Here is a 17,861-nt window from a genome sequence, read left to right on the forward strand (position 1 = left end):
AGTGGCGCAAACATCGCCGCGCCCGGGCGCTAGTTGCTCTGCACCCCATTAGCGCCCTCTTAAGGCGCTAACGGGAGGCGCAAACAACTGCATTTTTCCCCCTAGGTTTGCTCTTAAAGCACCCTTCACACAAGTGTTCATGCTCAAGAGCAGAGAAAGCTTAACAAGAAGTTCTCCTGACACAAGAGCTGGACTACCCGTACTCACCATTATGCTGCCAACTGTAGCTAGAGACTCTGGCACACCTACCTGCCAATGACCATGGGGAAACTGCCTCTGCAGATTCCAGCTCCGCAGGGGGGGGGGCAGTTGCAAAACTGTGCCATCTGTTGCAAGGAGACCCGCATCCAACCACCACAATAGGGACAGCACTGCTAATGACAATCAAACCATTCCCCTTCCTCAACTTCTCTGCCTCTGCCCCCTTCAAGGCTAGGCTACAGTATTGGTCAAGTTGCTGCCCACGGATGTGTTAAGCAACTGACTGATGCTTTGTTCAACATAGATGCATTTAAGGGGAAGCTACATGAGAAAGGAATAAAAGGATGTGGTGATAGGATGAGATGAAGTAAGGTGGGAGGAGGCTCGTGTGGAGCATAAAAACCAACATAGACCAGTTGGGCCAAATGTCCCGCCTCCATCGAGATGCGGCCAATCCACGCGATTTTAACTTGATTGACCTTGTTGAGCCCACCCAGTGGGCTCAGCAGGCCAATTAAGGGCCACCCGGCAACAGGTGACGTCACAGATTGATATTTCATCTGTCAAGACGTGTTGACAGATGAAATATCAGCGTTTCACAGCTGTTTGAAGCTGTCAAACACTGACAGTCTTACTTCTAACCTGAGTCCTTCTACGCAGACTCAGTTAGAACTCTCGCCGGCACTGAAAGCTTTTGACAGATCGCAGCCATTCTGCTTTCTGTGCCGGCTGAATGATGGACTCCCGAAGCCTAGAGGAAGAAAGGCTGTAAAGGTAAGTACAGGTAATTTAAACTTCTTTACACACTTTAGACACACCAAACACACTTACCTTTGCACTCATGCACCCATCACTCACCTGAACACCGACATCTCGACCCCTCCAGGTCCTTCAACCCGACGGCCCGACTCCTCTAACTTGGCGTGGTTTGGAGCCGTCGGGAATCCCACACTTCAAGCTTTAAAATAGGGATTAGGCTAAAAACTGCCTGTTAACTACCTGTTAACAGGCAGTTAATTGGCACTAATCCCTTCCCGCCTCGGGTCGGCGGGTCCCAGTGCGGGGTGGGTACCCGCCTCCTTTGAAACTTACATGGAGGTGGGTTTTTAGGCGGGATGGTGTCGGGACCCCTGAACTCGGGAATTTTACCCCCTGCACGCCTCCAATCCCGACTCCACGGCACACTGAAAATCAACCCCAACGTTTCAGGTCGAAATCCTTCGTCAGGACTGAGAGAAAACACAGGAAATGAAACAGATTAAAAGGCCAGTTTGGGGGCTGGGAAATGGGGATGAAAAAACAAAATAGAAGTGAAGAGACATTAAGAGATATTCAAGACGAGACGAGATGGTGATAGGACTAGAAAAGAGACAAAAGACGGCTCTAGATGTTTATTAAATGGATGCAGTGTGAAGTGTGAAATGCGCTGGCAGAATGAGAGACAGCTGCCATGTGGGAGAGAGAAAAAGGGGGAAGGGCCAAAACAAAGGTATGGATAAAAAATATATAAAAATGTAATAGGGGCCGAGGTTATGATCTGAAATTGTTGAACTCGATATTGAGTCCGGAACGCTGTAAAGTGCCTAATCGGAAGATGAGGTGCTGTTCCTCGAGCTTACGCTGAGCTTCAGTGGAACAATGCAAGAGGCCGAGGACGGTGAGGTCCAAGTGGGAATGGGGCGGTGAATTAAAATGACAGGCGACCGGAAGCTCGGGGTCACCCTTACGGACTGAGCGGAAAGCGGTCACCCAATCTGCATTTGGTCTCCCCAATGTAGAGGAGACCACATCCATATCTCTGATGGAAGGCCAACATGCCAATGAGATACTCTGGCACCTGCACAGTTCCATCAACATGATTAAAATATAAACTTGGTGCAGAACTGGCATTCAATGCAACGGTTGGGAAACACCACATTGCATCATATTTATTACACAAGACTCAATGATCCTTTGCAAATGAGGGTGGGAATGGGGGACAGAAAGTGTGGTCCATGGAAAGCAGGAGACCTAGTTTGGATACTGCAGATGAAAATTTTGTTCTATTACTTCTGGAGATCAGGACCATTTCATCGGGAGGTCCATCAATCAATCTTCTGCCCAAGTTACGGCAAGGAGATCGGGAGAACTCCCAATGCCAATTCAAGGCCCTCATCATTATAATAAGTGATGTTTTAAACCTCCTGCAATGCAATGCAGCATCAGTGGTGGGAACTAATGGTCTTTTGCTGGGATACATTATTGTGCTCCTATGATATGTAATCTATCTTTGCAAAGAAACAAAGTTTTGCCAAACAGTGGCCCTTTAAGACAAATGCTCTCATCTCATTGACGTTCTATTGAACTGAGTACATTGTTTGGGAATAATATGAATAATTGATCAATGAACAGTAGCCTGAATGTGTGTGTATGTGTCTCTGCAATACAATTCACTAGGAATAGCTGTGTGGGCAATTTATATGCAAATTGAATGATCTGTTTTATCCATTTTGAAAGATACATTTTATTATGTAAATCTCTATATGAGGCAATTTTTGGCAGCAAGATCCTCTCGATATAATTGGTAAACACAGCAGTTAGCTGATGGTGAGAAATATTAAGCAAACGAGATTTGCCTGCACCCCGGGAGAGGGGTATGTTCCTACTTGGAAAGGGTTGTCAGTCTACAGCAGTCGAAACCCTGAATTTGTTTGTTTTCTGCACGGCATGTGAAAAGAAAGAAAGGCTTGCATTTCTATAGCGCCTTTCACGACCACCGAATGTCCCAAAGCACTTTACAGCCAATGAAGTACTTTTCAAAGTGTAGTCACTGTTGTAATGTAGGAAACGCAACAGCCAATTTGCGCACAGCAAGCTCCTACAAATAGCAATATGATAATGATCAAATAATCTGTTTTTAATGATTTTGATTGAGGGATAAATATTGGACAGGACACCGGGGATAATTCCCCTGCTCTTCTTCAAAATAGTGCCATGGGATCTTTTACGTCCACCTGAGAGGGCAGACGGGGCCTCAGTATAACATCTCATCCGAAAGATGGCACCTCCGACAGCGCAGCGCTCCCTCAGTACTGCACTGGGATTGTCGGCCTAGCTTTTTGTGCTCAAGTCTCTGGAGTGGGACTTGAACCCACAACCTTCTGACTCAGAGGCGAGGGTGCTGCCCATTGAGCCACAGTTGACACTAACTCAAGCTGTCGGGGATCTGGATTTGGATACTGCAGATGAATATTGTATTGATTTGTATGTGGGTTCAATGACGACTCATTTATGAAAGAGAATGACTTTTTATCTAAAGTTTGTTCAGTAAATTAACTGCATCACAGGAGACATCATGTTAGAAATCCATCTAGAACGAAACTGAAACTAAACTGCTTGTCTCTGTCACATGCCCTCTGCTGGTCAGGCATAAGTAATCAATCAGGCAAATATGCTGGTAAGGCATAAATAATCAAACAGGCAAATACCATCACTATTTGCTGATATCATTACAAATATCGGATGGAATTCATGTCCGCACGGCTGTCCATGGTGTAAAGGTGGGTTGTCTCATTTTGATGGACTCATTGGGTCTCAGTAGGGATGCTGAGAAGGTGTACCTCATGAAACCTTAGATTATTTGGCTAGCTCATTTTTAAAATCATGCCTGTCACGTTTGCGATAATGCTGAAGTATCTAGTCTAGATTTTCCACAGAACCTCCTGCTCCTCCACCCACAACGCTATGGCCTTGGCTAACCTGTAGAGGGGAAAAAGTCTTACAGTTACCATCTTTATTCAGACTATAAATTGTTGGAGGTGCTGTCTTCTAGATCACACTTTAAACCGAGGCCCCGTCTTCCCTCTCAGGTGGACATAAAAGATCCCATGGCACTATTCGAAGAAGAGCAGGGGAGTTCTGGCCAACATTTATCGCTCAACTGACATCACTAAAAAGAGATGATCTGCTCATTTATTTCATTGCTGTTTGTGGGAGCTTGCTGTGTACAAATTGGCTGATGCGTTTCCTACATTACAACAGAGACTACACTTCAAAAGTACAGTGTTTTGGGATGTCCTGAGGAGCTATAAAATGCAAATTCTTCCTTTCTAACACAGAAAGGTCCCACAAACAGAAAATGGGCAGATAATTAGTTTTGGTGATGTTGGTAGAAGGATAAATATTGACCAGGACACCGGGGAGAACACCATCCTCTTCATCAAAAAGTGCCATTGGATTATTTATGTCCACCTAAACAGGCAAATGGAGCCATGGTTGAACATCTCACCTGAAAGGCAGCTCCTTTGACAATACAAAATACCCTCAACAGTGGCAGCTTAGATTGTGTGCTACCACTGAGTCAGCTAGACCCTTGGGAATAGATCTTAGCTTTGGGGGTGAACCTGGGCCAGATTGCCTCATGTGACAACAACAACTTATATTTATGTAGCGCCGTTAACATAATAAAACATCCCAAGGCGCTTCACAGGAGTGTTATCAAAAAAAAAAAAAATTTGACACCGAGCCATTAAGGAGATGTTAGGGCAGATGGCCAAAAGCTTGGTTGGAGGTAGGTTTTAAGGAGCGTCTTAAAGGAAGAAAGAGAAGTGGAGAGGTGGAGGGGTTTAGGGAGGGAATTGCAGAGCTTAGGGCCTAGGCAGCTGAAGGCATGGCCACCAATCGTGGAGCAGTTAAAATCGGGGAAGTTTAAAAGGCGGAGCACAGAGGTCTAGGGGGATTATAGGGCTGGAGGAGATTACAGAGATAAGGAGGGGCGAGGCCATGGAGGGACAAGTGCAAGAATATTACACGGTTGTGTTTATGGAGTCTGGTAATGTATGTTTTTAAATTATAGCCTGGTAATATTTTTGAAAAGGAGCATTTTTATTAATTTCTGGGATTTTTGTGTGTTTTTATGCTGATATTTAGTTATCTCTTAGCCAGGTTTATCTCAAATACAGACTGAGCATGCCACACATCCAATCTGATCTTGTCTATCGAGGTAAATCATAACATAGGAAGATAGGAACAGGAGGAGACCATTCAGTCGCTCGAGCCTGTTCAGCCATTCAATTATCTCATGGTTGATCGGCACCTCAACTTAATTTACCCATCTTTGTTCCAAATCCCTTGATACCCTTACCTGGCAAAAATCTATCAATCTTAGTATTGCAAATTTCAATTGACCCCCAGCATTTTTTATTATTAGTTCCTGGGATCTTGGCGTCGCTGGCAAGGCCGGCATTCATTGCCCATCCCTAGTTGCCCTTGAGAAGGGGGTGGTGAGCCGCCTTCTTGAATCACTGAAGTCTGTGTGGTGAAGGCACTCCCACAGTGCTATTAGGGAGGGAGTTCCAGGATTTTGACCCAGTGACGATGAAGGATCGGCGATATACTTCCAAGTCAGGATGGTGTGTGACTTGGAGGGGAACTTGGAGGTGGTGGTGTTCCCATTCACCTGCTGCCCTTGTCCTTCTAGGTGGAAGAGGTCACGGGGTTGGGAGGTGCTGTCGAAGGAGCCTTGGTGAGTTGCTGCAGTGCATCTTGTAGATGGTGCACACTGCAGCCACGGTACGCTAGTGGTGGAGGGAGTGAATGTTTAATGTGGTGGATGGAATGCTGATCAAGCGGGCTGCTTTGTCCTGGATGGAGTCGAGCTTCTTGAGTGTTGTTGGAGCTGCACTCATCCAGGCAAATGGAGAGTATTCCATCACACTCCTTACTTGCGCCTTGTAAAGGCTTTGGGGAGTCAGGAGGTGAGACACTCGTTCTGACCTGCTCTTGTTGCTACAGTATTTATGTGGCTGATCCAGTTAAGTTTCCAGTCAATGGTGACCCCGGGATGTTAATGCTGGGGGATTCGGCGATGGTAATGCCATTGAATGTCAAGGGGCAGTGGTTAGACTCTTGCTTGTTGGAGATAGTCATTGCCTGGCACTTGTGTGGCGCAAATGTTACCTGCCACTTATCAGCCCAAGCCTGAACGTCGTCCAGGTCTTGTTGCATGTGGGCGTGGACTGCCTCATTATCTGAGGAGTTGTGAATGGCACTGAACACTGTACAGTCATCAACGAACATCCCCATTTCTGACCTTATGTTGGAGGGAAGGTCATTGATGAAGCAGCTGAAGATGGTTGGGCCTAGGTCACTGCCCTGCCGAACTCCTGCAGCGATGTCCTGGGGCTGTGATGATTGACCTTCAACCACCACAACCATCTTCCTTTGTGCTAGGTATGACTCCAGTCAGTGGAGAATTTTCCCCCTGATTTTTATTGATTTCAGTTTTACTGAGGCTCCTTGATGCCACACTCGGTCAAATGCTGCCTTGATGTCAAGGGCAATCACTCTCACCTCACCTCTGGAATTCAGCTCCTTTGTCCATGTTTGGGCCAAGGCTGTAATGAGGTCGGGAGCAGAGTGGTCTTGGCGGAACCCAAACTGGGCATCAGTGAGCAGGTTATTGGTGAGTAAGTGCCGCTTGATAGCACTGTCAATGACACCGTCCATCACTTTGCTGATGATTGAGAGTAGACTGATGGGGCGGTAATTGGCCGGATTGGTTTTGTCCTGCTTTTTGTGGACAGGACATACCTGGGCAGTTTTCCACATTGTTGGATAGATGCCAGTGTTGTAGCTGTACTGGAACAGCTTGGCTAGAGGCGCAGCTAGTTCTGGAGCACAAGTCTTCAGCACGATAGCTGGGATGTTGTCAAGGTCCATAGCCTTTGCTGTATCCAGTGCGCTCAGCCGTTTCTGGATATCATGTGGAGTGAATCGAATTGGCTGAAGACTGGCTTCTGTGATGGTGGGGACCTCAGGAGTAGGCCGATATGGATCATCCACTCGGCACTTCTGGCTGAAGATGGTTACAAATGCTTCAGCTTTGTCTTTTGCACTCACGTGCTGGGCTCCACCATCATTGAGGATGGGGATATTCATGGAGCCTCCTCCTCCGGTTAGTTGTTTAATGGTCCACCACCATTTACGACTGGATGTGGCAAGACTGCAGAGCTTTGATCTGATCCGTTGATTGTGGGATCACTTAGCCCTGTCTATAGCATGCTGCTTCTGCTGTTTAACATGCATCCACAGTCTTTTGGGGGAGAGAGTTCCAGATTTCCGCTACCCTTTGTGTGAAAAGTGCTTTCTGATTTCACTCCTAAGTGCCCCGGCTCTAATTTTAAGATTCTGCCCCCTTGTTCTGGATTCCGCCCACCAGAGGAATTAGCTTTTCTGTATCTACCCTATCGAATCACATTATAATTTTAGGGACCTATAGAATGTTTATGGAATGATCTGATTTGTTGACTCCAATCTCCCGTCCCCTAATGAATAGGCTGTGCATATCAAACGAAACTTAAGAGGGCACTGTTTCTCAAATTAAAGTTGAGAAAATGCACTGGGTCAGAAGTCTAAGGACAGACGAGGACAGAGATCCTCATAATCTCTAGTGACACAAGGCAGAAGAAAGCAAGCTTTGACCTTAATTCCCAGGCAACTGGGCCCAAAGCGAGGGCAGGGTTCATATGACCCATCTGTCTTCACCTGTGTGCCGATGAAAGGTGCAGAGCTTTCCTGAGATAAACCACTGAAAATGCCACCAGTAATGTAATAATGGTGAGAGGCAACAATGATAGCTTGCATTTGCATCAAACGCAATCTTGCTCAGGTACTTCACTAACAACAACAACAACTTGTATTTATATAGTGCCTTTAACGTAGTTGCACAGGAGTATTTTACAAGACCAAATTTGACACCGATCCACATAAGGATAAATTAGGGCAGGTGACCAAAAGCTTGGTCAAAGAGGTAGGTTTTAAGGAGCATCTTAAAGGAGGAAAGAGGCGGAGAGGTTTAGGGAGGGAATTCCAGAGCTTAGGGCCTAGGCAACAGAAGGCACGGCCACCAAAGGTTGAGCGATTATAATCAGGGATGCTCAAGAGGGCAGAATTAGAGGAGCGCAGATATCTCGGGGAGGTTGTGGGGCTGAAGGAGGTTACAGAGCTAGGGAGGGGCGAGGCCATAGAGGGATTGGAAAACAAGGATGAGAATTTTGAAATTGAGGCACTGCTTAACTGGGAGCCAATGTAGGACAGCGAGCACAGGGGTGATGGGTGAACGGTAATTGGTTCGAGTTAGGACACGGGCCACCGAGTTTTCGATGAGAGAGGAAGAAATAACTATTGCACCAATAGTGCTACTAAGTGCACCTTCTCAAGGGCAATTAGTGATGGGTAATAAATGCTGACCTTGCCAGCGATGCCCACATCCCATGAACAAATTTAAAAAGAAAATTGACATTAGTTTGACCAGCAGTCAAAAGCTATTCATTGTCTGTGGACCCATTGGTGGCTGTGAAAGGAAAACCATGAAGGTATTGGGCTTCCAGCAGTCTGTGTATACAAATCCCCCCGTTCCGGTAAATTCAGTTATTAGTGCTGCGGTTGTTGACGGTGTTTCTGCAGCAACTACTTTACTCGCTGCTGTTGACCCGTGCTGCATTTCAAAGTTGTCCACTCTGTGTCAGGGTGCTGAACGCCATTCCGATTGGTCTGCTGCAATTATCTCCCAGTTGCTTGTGCCAATGCCACACAGCCTCAGTTCACCCTTAGAATCCCTTCCTCTGCCAACCCCACAGGCTTGGTACGGATGAGCTCGCCGTGCCAAAAAACGCTCTTGGCAAGCCAGCTGTCCTTTCATCATTTGATAGACAGATTTTTGCAAGATGAGGGAGTGAAGGGTTATGGGGAGCGGGCAGGGAAGTGGCTTTGAGCCCAAGATCAGACCATGATCTTATTGAATGGCGGAGCAGGCTCGAGGGACCAAATGGCCTATTCCTGCTCCTATTTCTTATGTTCTTATGTAGAACAGCAGAGATGTACTTTTCTTAGTATTCGGAGAAATATAACGATCCCAGGCACTGGCACTAAACCTCGCAAGACAGGAGCATGGTCAGAGAATTGGAACTACAGTACTACAGTCATATCTCTGACCTGTGCTCCTGTTGAGTGCAGGATCATGCCGATTATCTTAATGCCGATTGTCTTCTCTTAATTGATTTTCCATGTGTCAACATCTCACAAGTGTTAATGTAGACCCACCATCTAATATGCAGGAAGGATCCGAGGTGACACAAGTTAAACATCCCAGATTCGGTACTGCATTAATTATGCTATGGGACTAGACATATTTTACTACAGTTGTACAGGGCCTTGGTGAGACCACACCTGGAGTACTGTGTGCAGTTTTGGTCTCCTTACCTAAGAAAGGATATACTTGCCATAGAGGGAGTGCAGCAAAGGTTCACCAGACTGATTCCTGGGATGGCAGGACTGTCGTATGAGGAGAGATTGGGTCGACTAGGCCTGTATTCACTAGAGTTTAGAGGAATGAGAGGGGATCTCATTGAAACGTATAAAATTCTGACAGGGCTAGACAGACTGGTTGCAGGGAGGATGTTTCCCCTGGCTGGGGGGTCTAGAACGAGGGGGTCACAGTCTCAGGATACGGGGTAGCACATTTAGGACTGAGATGAGGAGAAATTTCTTCACTCAGAGGGTGGTGAACCTGTGGAATTCTCTACCACAGAAGGCTGTGGAGGCCAAGTCACTGAATATATTTAAGAAGGAGATAGATAGATTTCTAGACACAAAAGGCATCAAGGGGTATGGGGAGAGAGCGGGAATATGTTATTGAGATAGAGGATCAGCCATGATCATGTTGAATGGCGGAGCAGGCTCGAAGGGATGAATGGCCGACTCCTGCTCCTATTTTTCTATGTTTCTATGTTTCTAATCCAGAGAACGTGAGTTCAATGCCCACCATGGCAGTTTGAGTATTTCAATTCAGTTAAAAAAATATGGAAGTAAAAGTGACCGTGAAGCGATCTGCTTCACTAACGTCCTGAATGTTCTGCCTACATGTGACTCTAGATCCACACTAATGTGGTTGACCCTTAAGTACCCTCGCCAGTTGTATCAAACAAAGGACCCATCAGCACCTTCTCAGGGCATCTAGGGATGCGCAATAAATGCCAGACTTGCCCACATCCCGAGAATAACTCAACTTTCTAGAACTTGCAAACACTTCTTAATCAAAGAGCTGCTGTGGCTCGATTTCAAGTGTCTGATGGGTGTTTTTATGTAGCAGTGACAGGCTGCAGGGCCCGTTCCATTATCTCTGTTTCATTTAGATTAATGGGAAGCCTGTAATTCTTCACAATCACTGCAGATCTGCCCAATATCAATTGGAGGTCCCTCTGTATGTGCGCTTGAAGTACTCAGTCATCAACGGGATTGAGAACTCACCACTTTGGGACCAATAATTTTATTAAATGGGTCTATTTGAATTGAGCCCTTTCACTTGCTGAATTCTGTCATCTTCGTTCACTGGCAGAAGGAAAGGAGAGGGAGCAGCACTGAATCTTCTCAGTCCACCCAAGGTCATCCACTGCTTACTTATTTGGAACAGATTACTGTATTTGGCTAATGATCTATGAATTATCTATAGTCCATGATTATATTGATTTCCATCGTTGTTTGTGGTACATCATACATCAGTCCATGAAGTTATACAAGCTCAGTAATATTTCTGTATTGGTATGTGCTGTGCTCCATTGATTTGCTATTCCATTTTGCAGCTTTGTGTACATTATTTTAGGTGACAAATTTTGTTCCTAGCCTTTATCTGGCATGAAAATCTTTCAAGCTGCTTCTTCTAATACTTGCTGTACAAGAAAAAAACTGCTTCAATAAAAATTTCAACCCCAGCAATGAAAGTACAGCTTTATCTTCAATGCTCCACTGATGGCCATCGCTCAAATTCTGTCACTTGGACCTCTGCATCAGAAAGTCACTGGTTCGAGTCCCACTCCAGAGACTTGAGCACAAAATCTAGGCTGACGCTCCCAGTGTAGTGCTAAGGGAGTGCAGCACTGTCAGAGGTGTCGTCTTTTGGATGAGATTTTAAACCGAGACCCTGCCTACTCTCTCAGGTGGACGTAGAAGATCCCATGGTACTACTTTGAAGAAGAGCAGGGGGAGTTCTCCCACTGTCCTGGGCCAATATTTATCCCTCAACCAACATCACTAAAGCAGATGATCTGGTCATTATCACATTGCTGTTTGTGGGAGCTTGCTGAGTGCAAATTGGCTGCCGCATTTCCTACATTACAACAGTGACGACATTTCAAAAGTACTTCATTGGCTGTAAGTCAATCAATCCATCAATCTTAAATAAAAACAGAAAATGCTGGAAATACTCAGCAGGTCAGGCAGCATCTGTGGAGAGAGTAACAGAGTTAACGTTTCAGGTCGATGACCCTTCGTCAGAACTGGAAAAAGTTGGAGATGGAACAGGTTTTTAAGCAAATGCAGGAGCAGGGAAAGGGGGGAGGGGAGGAAAGAACAAAAGGGAAGGTCAGTGATAGGGTGGAAGGCGGGAGAGGTTAAGAGACATTAAGAGATGGTGCAAGGCAAAAGGAGATGGTAATGGGACAAGTTAAGAAACAAAAGATGGGTCTAGAGGAGGTGTAAATGGCAATGGCAGAATGATCGACAGCTGCCCTGTGAGAGAGAAAAAAAAATGAAAAAAAAGATAGGGGCAGAGGTCTGAAATTGTTGAACTCGATGCTGCTTTTGAATTAATCACTCTTTCACCAGTGAAAAGTGTTCAACTATAGTGAACCCCTGGTGGAAAGCGTGTATCATCAAGCTTGTTCTGATGATATGTATTTACTGAAAGTAAGAACAATAATAAACACTAAACAAACAAGATCTGCACCATGCGCTGGTCCATTGATCAAAGATAATCAGATTAATTTGTTAGCTCCTCTGCTCTTTCTCATTGACTTTTTTCCCACTAGTTTAGCTGCAAGGTATTGATTCTGTTTAGAACTATGTATATATATAATATATATTATAGGGTACGGTAGCATAGTGGTTATGTTACTGGACTAGTAATTCAGAGGCCTAATGATCCAGAGACATGAGTTCATAATCCCACCGCTGACAGCTGGGGAATTTAAATTCAGTTAATTAAATAAATCTGGAATAAAAAGCTCGTATCAGTAATGGTGACAATGAATCTATCGGATTGTCGTTAAAAACTCATCTGGTTCACTAATGTCCTTTAGGGAAGGAAATCTGCCATCCTTACCCGGTCTGGCCTATGTGACTCCAGACCCACAGCAATGTGGTTGACTCTTAACTGCCCTCTGAAATGGCAGCTCACCCCCACCTTCTCAAGGACAATTAGGGATGGGCAATAAATGCTGGCCTTGCCGGCAACGCCCACTTCCCAGGAACAAATTAAAATATATATATAAATAACAAAACCCGTTGTTCCTTTTATTAGCTGAAAACACAATTCTTATAACCAATAAAAATGTACTCATACAATTTTGGTTACAGGCCATATAGAGTTTAAGGTCAAGTAGCATAATTTTCCAATTTCTTTCATCCGTTCAATTATTTCTGTACAGTTCTTAATTAACTATTTATGTACAATTGTATAGTGATCTGCATTTTCAGTCATTTAAGATTTCTTAAATTTGTTAAGCTTTAAAAGCCTATCGATTTCAGTCTATCCCCATATCCCTTGATTCCCTTGGTGCCAAAGAATGTATTGATCTCAGTGTTGAATATACTCAACGACTGAGCATTCACAGCCCTCCGGGGTGGAAGTCACGATGGATCCCTCTTCACTTCCGCCCCCTCCATAGCCCGCTCCAATTCTGCCCCCTGGGCCTTATCCAAGGGCTGCTGTCCAGGCAGACGGCCCGGCATTGATGCCTTCGCTCAAGCAAGGTGGCTATGGAGCTGTGAGTTTCCAAAATCAGGCCCAGACCAAAACCTAACCCACTGTGTGTCAGCTGTGGCTCAGTGGGCAGCACTCTCGCCTCTGAGTCGGAAGGTTGTGGGTTCAAACCCCACTCCAGAGACTTGAGCACAAAAATCTGGGCTGACACACCAGTGCATTACTGAGGGAGTGCTGCACTGTCGGAGGTGCTGTCTTTCAGTTGAAAAGTTAAACCGATGCCCCCGTCTGCCCTCTCAGGTGGATGTAAAAGATCCCACACCACTGCGCAAATAGAGGTAAACGATTATGATTTGATTGGGGTTATGGAAACATGGCTCCAGGGTGGCCAAGGCTGGGAACTCAACATCAAGGGGTATTCAATATTCAGGAAAGATAGGCAAAAAGGAAAGGGAGGTGGGGTAGCATTGCTGGTTAAAGAAGGGATTAACACAATTGTAAGGAAGGATATTATCTCTTATGATGTGGAATCTGTATGGGTAGATCTGAGAAATACCAAGAGGCAGAAAACTTTAGTGGGAGTAGTATATAGACCTGCAAACAGTAATGCGGAGGTTGGGGATGGCATTAAAAGGGAAATTAGAGAAGCCTGCAATAAGGGCACAGCAGTCATCATGGGTAAATTTAATCTACATATAGATTGGGCTAACCAAATTAGTAACAAGACTGTGGAGGAGGAATTCCAGGAGTGTTTACAGGATGGTTTCCTGGACCAATATGTCGAGGAACCAGCCAGAGATCAGGCCATCTTAGACTGGGTATTATGTAACGAGAAAGGATTAATTAACAATCTTGTTGTACGAGGCCCCTTGGTTCGGAGCGATCATAATATGATAGAATTCTTCATTAAGATGGAGAATGAAGTTGTTGTCACAGAGACTAGGGTCCTGAATTTAAATAAAGGAAACTACAATGGTCTGAGGCGCGCGTTGGGTAGGATTGATTGGGGAATGTCACTCAAAGGGTTGATGGTGGATAGGCAATGGCAAACATTCAAAGACTGCATGGATGAACTACAGAATTTGTTCATTCCAGTTTGGCATAAAAATAAAACAAAAAAGGTGACTCAACCGTGGCTAACAAGGGAAATTAGGGATAGCATAAGATCCAAGGAGAGGACATATAAATTGGCCAGAAAAAGCAGCAAACCTGAGCAGTTTAGGATTCAACAAAGGAGGACAAAGGTATTAATTAAGAAGGGGAAAATAGAATATGAGAGTAAGCTTTCAGGGAACATAAAAACTGACTGTAAAAGCTTTTATAGATATGTGAAGAGAAAAAGATTGGTGAAGTCAAGCGTAGGTCCCTTGCAGTCAGAATCAGGGGAATTTATAATGGGGAACAAAGAAATGGCAGACCAATTAAATATATATTTTGGTTCTGTCTTCACAAAGGAGGACACAAATAACCTCCCAGAGATGTCGGGGAACATAGGGTCTGATGAAAGGGAGGAACTGAAAGAAATCAGTATTTGTAGGGAAATGGTGTTAAGGAAATTGATGGGATTGAAGGCCGATAAATCCCCAGGGCCTGATAATCTACATCCTAGGGTACTTAAGGAAGTGGCCCTAGAAATAGTAGATGCATTGCTGATCATCTTCCAACATTTGATGGAATCTGGAACAGTACCCATGGATTGGAAGGTAGATAATGTTACCCCACTATTCAAAAAAGGTGGTAGAGAGAAAACAGGGAATTAGCCTGACATCGGTAGTGGGGAAAATGCTTGAGTCCATTATAAAAGATGTAATAGCAGAGCACTTGGAAAACAGTGACAGGATCGGACAAAGTCAATATGGATTTAGAAAGGGTAAATCATGCTTGACTAATCTACTGGAATTTTTTGAGGATGTAACTGGTAAAATAGATAAGGGAGAACCAGTGGTTGTGGTGTATTTGGACTTTCAGAAGGCTTTCGATAAGGTCCCGCATAAGAGATTAGCATGTAAAGTTAAGGCACATGGGATTGGGGGCAAGGTACTGACTTGGATAGAGAACTGGTTGGCAGAAAGAAAGCAAAGAGTTGGAAAAACGGGTCTTTTTCCGAGTGGCAGGCAGTGACTAGTGGGGTACCGCAGGGATCGGTCATTGGACCCCAGCTATTCACAATATATATTAATGATCTAGACAAGGGAACTAGATGTAATATCTCCAAATTTGCAGATGACACAAAGCTGGGTGGGCGTGTGTGCTGTGAGGAGGATGCCAAGAAACTCCAGGATGATTTGGACAGGTTGGGTGATTGGGCAGAAGCATGGCAGATGCAATATATTGTGGATAAATGTGAGGTTATCCACTTTGGTGGCAAAAACAGGAAGGCAGATTATTATTTGAATGGCAATAGATTGGGAGAAGGGGAAGTGCAACGAGACCTGGGTGTCCTTGTGCACCAGTCGCTGAAGGTAAGCATGCGGTTAAGAAGGCAAATGGTATGTTGGCCTTTGTAGCGAGAGGGTTTGACGACAGGAACAAGGATGTCTTGCTGCAGTTGTACAAGGCCTTGATGAGACCACATCTTGAGTATTGTGTGCAGTTTTGGTCACCTTATCTGAGGAAGGATGTTCTTGCCATGGAAGGAGTTCAGCGAAGATTCACCAGGCTGATACCTGGGATGGCAGGAATGACGTATGAGGAGAGATTGGATCGATTGGGCTAGTACTCGCTGGAGTTTAGAAGAATGAGAGGGGATCTCATTGAAACTTATAAAATTCTAACAGGACTAGACAGACTAGATGCTGGAAGGATGTTCCCAATGGTCGGGGAGTCCAGAACCAGGGGTCACAGTCTAAGGATAAGGGGTAAGCCATTTAGGACAGAAATGAGGAGGAATTTCTTCACCCAGAGAGTGGTGAACCTGTGGAATTCTCTACCACAGAAGGCAGTTGAGGCCAATTCATTAAATATATTCAAGAAGGAGTTGGATATATTTCTCAAGGCTAAAGGGATCAAGAGGTATGGGGAGAAAGCAGGGACAGGGTACTGAATTTGGATGATCAGCCATGATCGCATTGAATGGCGGAGCAGGCTCGAGGGGCCAAATCGCCTACTCCTGCTCCTATCTTCTATGTTTCTATTTCAAAGAAAAGCAGGGGAGTTATCCCTGGTGTCCTAGCCAATATTTATACCTTAATCAGCATCACAAAAAAACACAGATTATCTGGTCATTATAACAGTGCTGTATGTGGGAGCTTGCTGTGCAAATTGGCTGCCGCGTTTCCTACATTACAAAGGAATTGAGGAATATGGGGATAGGGCGGGAAAGTGGAGTTGAGGTAGAAGATCAGCCATGATCTTATTGAATGGCGGAGCAGGTTCGAGGGCCTTGCTCCTGCTCCTATTTCTTAAGTTCTTATGTACTTTCGTGGAGTCGGAGGGACACTCCTGCTCTTAGACTCCATGGGGTGATATTTAAAAAATAATTTTTACACTTTCCTGTTGTTGGTGGCTGCTGAAGAATATTGAGCTCACCATCCACAAATTTTGAACAGGGGCCATTTAATAATTTGAATGTGACTCAGTTCAAAAAGAACGTGCATTGATACAGTGTCTTTAATGTAGTAAAACGTCCCAAGGCACTGCACAAGAGCGTTATCTGACCAAATCGACACCAAGCCACCTAAGGAGTTATTAGGACAGGTGAAGGTTGGTTTTAAGGAGCATCTTAAAGGTGTGACCTTGCCTTCTCGCCCAGATGCTGACCAATCTGCTGTACAATTTCTATTTTGTTGCAGATTTCCAGCAACTTTGCAGTTTTCTTTCCTTTTCTAACTCTTCTAGAGGAATTCAGTAACTGGGAATTGCTGCAGACCGTGCTTGCTGGAAGGCAACTAATTTTATTGCAATTTTTTTTCCCCCAAGTTCAACAACTTTCGGTTGAGAATGACATCCCACTGAGCTCGACATCCAATGACATCTATTATAAAGGACTTCATGTGTGTCCATAGATTGGTCTGGTCACATGTCAATCTTAAGTCCTAGGGATTTTGATTGGCTGGAAAATAAGCCTTTAAAATTGATATTCGGCCAGTGAAAACAACAGCCCAGATTTTCAGTGTGCCGTGAGGCGGGCTTTTAGGCGTGCGGGGGTGCAAAAATCCCGAATTCGGGGGTCCCGACACAATCCCGCCCAAAACCCGCCTCCACATAAGTTTCAGAGGAGGCGGGTACCCGCCCCACACTGGGACTCACCGACCCGAGGCGGGAAGGGATTAGTGCCAATTAACTGCCTGTTAACAGGCAGTTTTTAGCCTAATCCCTATTTTGAGGGCTGTCGTGTGAGATTCCCGACGGCTCCAAACCACGCCAGGTTAGAGCAGGCGGGCCGTCGGGTTGAAGGACTTGGAGGGGTCGTGATGTCGGTGTAAAGGTGAGTGATGGGTGCATGAGTGCAAAGGTAAGTGTGTTTGGTGTGTCTAAAGTGTGTAAAGAAGTTTAAATTACCTGTACTTACCTTAACAGCCTTTCTTCCTCTAGGCGTCGGGAGTCCATCACTCAGCCGGCACTGAAAGCTGAATGGCTGCGATCTGTCAAAGGTGACAGCCTTCAGCTTTCAGTGCCGGCGAGAGTTCTAACTGAGTCTGCGTAGAAGGACTCAGGTTAGAAGTCAGACTGTCAGTGTTTGGCAGCTTCAAACAGCTGTGAAACACTGATATTTCACAGAAATCACAGAAATCACAGAAACCACACAGTGCAGATAGAGGCCATTTCGGCCCATCGAGCCTGCACCGACACATATCCCACCCGATCCCCATAACCCCTACACCAACACATATCCCACCCTATCCCCGTAACCCCACGTATTTAATCCCCCTAACACTAAGGGTCAATTTATCATAGCCAATCAACCTAACCCGCACATCTTTGG

The sequence above is a fragment of the Somniosus microcephalus genome, chromosome 26 (assembly GCF_052327205.1).
Source record: "Somniosus microcephalus isolate GS21.2 chromosome 26, FLI_Smic_1.0, whole genome shotgun sequence".
Taxonomy (NCBI): Eukaryota; Metazoa; Chordata; class Chondrichthyes; order Squaliformes; family Somniosidae; genus Somniosus; species Somniosus microcephalus.